Source organism: Camellia sinensis, chromosome 6 (assembly GCF_055761805.1).
Source record: "Camellia sinensis isolate YWXY chromosome 6, ASM5576180v1, whole genome shotgun sequence".
In the NCBI taxonomy this organism is placed as follows: domain Eukaryota; kingdom Viridiplantae; phylum Streptophyta; class Magnoliopsida; order Ericales; family Theaceae; genus Camellia; species Camellia sinensis.
In genome coordinates this window covers 126,538,242-126,544,130 of record NC_138966.1, presented here as the reverse complement: position 1 = coordinate 126,544,130, position 5,889 = coordinate 126,538,242, and positions in this window count along the sequence as shown.

Below are 5,889 nucleotides of genomic sequence, written 5' to 3'. Positions count from 1 at the left end.
AAATGAGTTATTACAGGACAATTGGATTTGTCAAAGTGTTTATCTGTTGCTGAAAAAGCCACATCTTTTTTTCTCCTTCTGCTCCTCTTGTCTCTGTATTTTTTATTTTTTACCATTGGCGGGCATTGGGCCAATGCAAACAAGGTGTAGCGACAGTGATCTTCTCCACTTGGTTCATGATGGGCGATTGCTACTTCGTCTAACTGGGGGTCGGCATTGGTAACATTTGCCAACCCCACGCACCGTCATAAACGGTATATCACTCTGCCATCTTTTGTTTGAAACCTCATGACTTTATGGAGCTTTCTTGAGGGCTCTGATTTGGTGAAAGTCTTTTTGCGAGGTGGTGATGAATCTTCTTCAGAGAGGTCTTCCCAGTTAGGTATGGGAGTTCCTTGAAGTAGCAGGGGAGGTTCATCTTCATTAACATGATTGTAAAACACTGCATCTTCCATGTGAGCTTCGTCTACTCAAAAGGATTTTTGAGAGCCAACTATGGCTACTACCTCATTGTTGTAGATTGCTTTGACACATTGATGGAAGGTGGAGGGGATCGCAACATATCTGTGAAGCCAAGTTCTCCCTAGAAGAGCCTGATAGGTCGTCTCTGCTTCTATATCATGGAACTTAGTGGTAGAGCGGATTGGTCCCACTGCTAAGTCTAACTGGACATGACCTATGGTTTTGATTTTTTGGCCTCCAAAACCAGTGCTGGTGATGGGTTATCTGACTAAGTACTTTTGTGAGATCCCAGCTGCCTGGAAAGTAGAATAAGGCATTACATTGAGTGAAGCCCCTCCATCCATGAATCCTCTTTGAAACTCCATCCTATTGATAAATATTAGGACGTAGAGGGAACGGTTATGTGGGAACAATACTTGTTTTTCTGCCTTGGTAAAGGTTATCACCAAGGAGTTATCCCGAAATACTTTTCTTATTGATCCGCTTACACTCATGCATGCTTTACTATTTTGCTCCGCAAGTCTTAAAAAGGCCTTGGTGGCTTCAAAGCGTGTTGCTTCAGACAGGCTGAATTGGTTGAAGAACCATTTGAACTTTGTTGATTTCTTAAGTGTTATCACACGCCTGGCCTCAAAGTCCGGACAAGTGGGAGCTGCGAGTTCAGAAAGTTCACACACCATCGGCTCTTCCATCTCGTCATAATGCTAAAGCATCATGACAGTCTTGCCGTTATCCTTGTGGCATGGAAGAGGATCTTTCAAGACATCTTCTGTTTGGCAAGGTAGCTCCAAAGCATCGTCAGACGTCATTTTTCGAACTAGGGATTTGAGTGCCCAACATTTTGTGGTAGGATGTTTGATAGAGTGGTGGTATATGTAATAGTCTGCACCCTTTTCGGTGACAGGTCGCCTTGGCTCGGGGAGGTGAACCTTTCCATCTTCTACCCAGGCGTTAAGGAGTGCTTGTGCCTTGTCCACTGAGACAAGTAATGGCGGGGGAACTTGATCAAACTTTCTCTTTTTCGCCTACGGGTCTCCTCTTCCTCTAGAGGAGCCTTCGGTTGCATATACAGCGTGGTTGCGTCAGTTAGGCCTCCATGAAGAAGGTTGAGGTGTCATTGGCCACCATGAGTGGGGTTGTGATGCTGCCATTTGTGCCCCTGATCTTACTGTTTCACTTATGTTTCGGGTCGCAGCACATAGAGCAGAAAAGTCAAGGAAGTAGTAGTTGACCAACTGGAGTTTATAAGTCGTGAGCATCCCTTCGATGCACAATGACACCAGTTGGTGTTCTTCCATCGGATCTTGAATGTCTACTGATTTTTCCATGAAACGGCAGACGTAAACGAGGATGTCCTCCCCAAGTCGTTGTGTTTCCCTCATAAGATGAAGGGTGGTTAACCTTTCTTCAACGTAGAAGAACTTGATATAAATTTTTTTTACTAAGTCCTCCCATGAAGAGATAGAGCCAGCGGCGAGGTTGGCGTACCACGAGAATGCTCGATCTATGAGGGATTTGGAGAATTCTCTCATGCGGAAGTTTTGGTCCTCTCGGTGAGCTCTAAGAGCATCAAGAAAGCGTGAAACATGCTCCCTAGCATTCTCTTTTTGTCCATCGAAACGGACAAACTTGGGTATTGTATATCCTACCGGATATGGAAGACTTGTAATATGAATAGGGTAAGGGGAACGGAGGTCTAATTCTGGAGAGGCAATGATGTGACCTTTGTTTGTTTGAAGTGGGTTGTGTGTGTGCTCTTTTACTACATCCAGTGTTAATGGCTAGGGAGGGAGTTGATCCGGCAGAAGAGCTGGAGAGCCAGTTGAAGCCACTTCAATGGGAGCTCCGCTAATAGATCCAACTTGTGGTTGAGGTATTTGGCTGGGAGCTAATGGAGGGAGCGGGGCGATTGTTTGTCCTCCCACTTGGGTTTGTAAGTTGTTTTGTGAAGAGAGGTTGGCTTCTGAGCCATTTTGGGCTAATGACGGAACGTCATTTTATGATGATGAAAGCGGGTTAGATGATGATAGAAGTGTAGGTGCCCTTTGTAAGGCTAGTAGGGCATCTATTAAGAGTTACTGGTTCTGTTGAAGAGAGGTGATGCTCTCAGTTAATACACGTAGCTAATCCACTCTGGCCGGTTGAAAGAATTGTTCTTCTGGAGAGCCACCAGAGTTGTGTTTCAAGGTCTCCTTACCGCCACCTTGGGATGTCATTGCTCCAGTCCCAGTGTTCTTTTTGGGTGCCATGTGAAGTGAGCACCACTCTTCCCCAGCAGAGTATAATATGAGTGAGAGGTGTGGCTAGAGGTAGTCTAGGAAGATGGCGGGCACTTTAATGGCCTGAGATCATCGGAGGTGGAGAGGAGGAGGTTAAGGCAAGCTTGGAGAGGGAGAGGTTGGCAGTGATGGACCTTGAACATTGATGTAGAGTGTGAGAGGAGATGTTTGAGTGTGAGACTTAGTATGTTAGAATTATGGAGTTGTTATGTCTTGCTGCATATACGATACGTTATATAGGCCACAGGAGTATTGGAGCCTAAGCAAGCTGTTGAACAGGTGGCTCGTTCTCTTAATTCTGCTAGAAGTGATATAAGTCCTTCTGCCATCTGTGGCTTGATGGCAGGCAGAGAGCAACGTTTCATGATAGACGAAAAGTAACGTTTCGTATGTGCATCGATGACATGAATGTAAGATTGTTGTTGCCTCTTCCCCAAACCTGATCGAGATGGAGTTGTCTTAGCAAGAAGACAACCATCTCAATGATCCCATGACCTCAACCGTCAGTCCAGTATCCTCTAATGATCCTGAGCAGTAGTGTCTGGGTCTTGCTCCTAACCCAGGCATCCAAGTAAGTGAATGGGCCAGAGCCCACCTTAGTGTTTAGGAGAGCCAGGGGCTCACTTCCAAGTGACCAAGTAGGAGAATGGGCAGTAGGCTTATCTTAATGTTTAGGAGAGGCGCTCGCTTTTAGGCGACCAAGTAGAAGAATGAAGGGTTGTTTGGGATGTTCTAAATAAGTGCACTTTTTAATTTTTTTTATAAAATATGGGTTAGGTTTGAAGTGATGTGGTAGAGAGGTGATATGACTTAAATAAGATGATATAACTTAAATAGGATAGTGACTTTTTGATTTTTTGACTTTTTTAGGAGATGCCAAACCTAACCTAAGCCGCAGGCCTATCTTAATGTTTAGAAGAACCAGTGTTTATCAATCCAAGTGAACTGAGGCTGATTGTATTGTTATTTGGTCTTGGAGCGAGGTATGAAGAACCATGGGCCCTACGAGGCCATGGTGCTACCTATTGCAGGGCTCTTCCTATTTAGATATATTTGGACTTATATGTATATAGTCTTGGTTTTGCATAGTATCTTGGCACATGGCGCCCGTAGGGCTCGCCATGTATCAAACATATGACATGTCCACGTGATGCCTTATTGGTCTGCCACTTGGGTGGGGTTTTGATGATGTGGCACCCATAGGGCTTGCCACATATTGGACTTGATACAAGTACCCACAAATATGATATGATGTTCATCTAATTTTTACCACATATTATTGTACAGTAGTAAATCAAATTAGGTTTCGTTGATGCAAACAATCCTTTTGAATTCCCGAGTCTGGGATATGCAGAGTAGGTGCATGCTCCACTCCACTCCACTCTCATGTATATCAATGTAAAATTTGTTTTACGTAGACTTGTAGGTGTGTGCAATATACAAAAAATGATCTACTAACTGTTATTTTATATTGTCGTAGTTGTTGAGTCCAAATTAATTATATGTTTTGTTTCGTTTTTTTTTGCATGAGGTAAGGTTCTTGCAATGGATATTGATTCTCTCAAAAGTCATCCTTCTCCATTTCATAAGTTGAAACATCGAAAGTTGATAGCAGAAGAGTGGCAACCAGAAGAAGATACGTGTCCTACTTTAACTGTACCAATAAACGTGATTGCCTTCTTGACCCAAAGTTCCTCTTGTGGCGACACCTTCGTTGTGAAGTTCCCTTGGTAATAATCAACCCCCATTTTTATTCATGCTTGTATTCTCTAGTAAAATGCACATACCTTATGATTAAGCATGTTTGTCAATCCCTCTCCACCAGGATCAAGTAAAAATGAAAAAAAAAAATAAGAGGATAATTTCGGTACAAACTTTATTGTTCAATGTATGATCTATAATGTACTTTCTTTTTCTGTCTTTACGTGTAAAATGGAGACGGCCAGTGGCAATGAAAAATAGTAAGTGAGTATTATTTTATATATGTTTATTTATTTATTATTTTCTTCTTTGTGTGATTTTTCAATGTGGGAATACATTGTCACTTAATGCTTAAATTTCATAGATTTCAAGTAAACTGATAATTATGTAAGATTCATGTCATCATTAGAGTTCTTCCACTATAGTTAACATATTACTAGTATTTCTAGGAATCAAATCTGTTGGTAGACTTTTTCCTGTTACTTGAAATTTTTAGCAATTGTTGCGATACAACAACAAAATTTTAGCATAAAATATTTGCAAATTGCAAACATTGTAGAAACTTGGAAAGAACCTTAATGTAGATGACACGGAAGTTGTGAATGTTGGTAGCTATTTATAAAATTGCTTTAGTAAGAGAAAAATAACCTTTAGAGTTGCAAATAGATTTAAATCCAAGAATTTAGATTGGTTCCTATCAACGAAAGTTGTTAAGATTTGTTCAAAATGTCAGTATTTGGTTAGAAGTGGATGGTCTTATGGAGTGTGGAATGGTGGTGGAGGAGAACCAGTTTTTATAGTGGCAAAGAAGTTAAAATTGCTTAGAGAAGATATTTAAAGGTGGAATAAGGAGGGGTTAGGAGACTGCTTGCAATGACCCAGATTTTCCATACATTGACAAGTAAAACATAATATTAAAATTACATCTCCAATCAATCTCTTCAAATAAAGGCGCTAAAATCCTCAAACAGCTAATAAATAGTGTCTCAAAAAATTACAATTTAAAATTGTCTCGAAATATTAAATAATAGAAAAAATAGTTCCAAAAATTCCATAATCAATAATTCATCTAAAACTCCAAACAATCAACTTGCAAATACACCTGAGGATGAATATGGTAAGCTCGAAACCATTAACTCACAACAACCACAACTCGAGAAGTTTGTCATAACTTTCTAATGGTAATGGTGCCATCACTGTTTTTGTTATTGCATGCTTTCATCTAAACTGCCTTTCATTACTTTATTTCAGTTTCTAAACAATTGCAAAACTAAACATGGTTGAAGTCTTTTTTTTTTTTTTGGTTGGTTCACTGAATTGTATCTTCCTAAGAAGAATTGAGCCAAGTCCTCATTCTTTCACTCTCACTTGCACTCTCACTTTCACACACTATAGACTGACTGTTTTTTGATATTTAATTTTAGGGAACTGTGAAGAATTTGGGAAC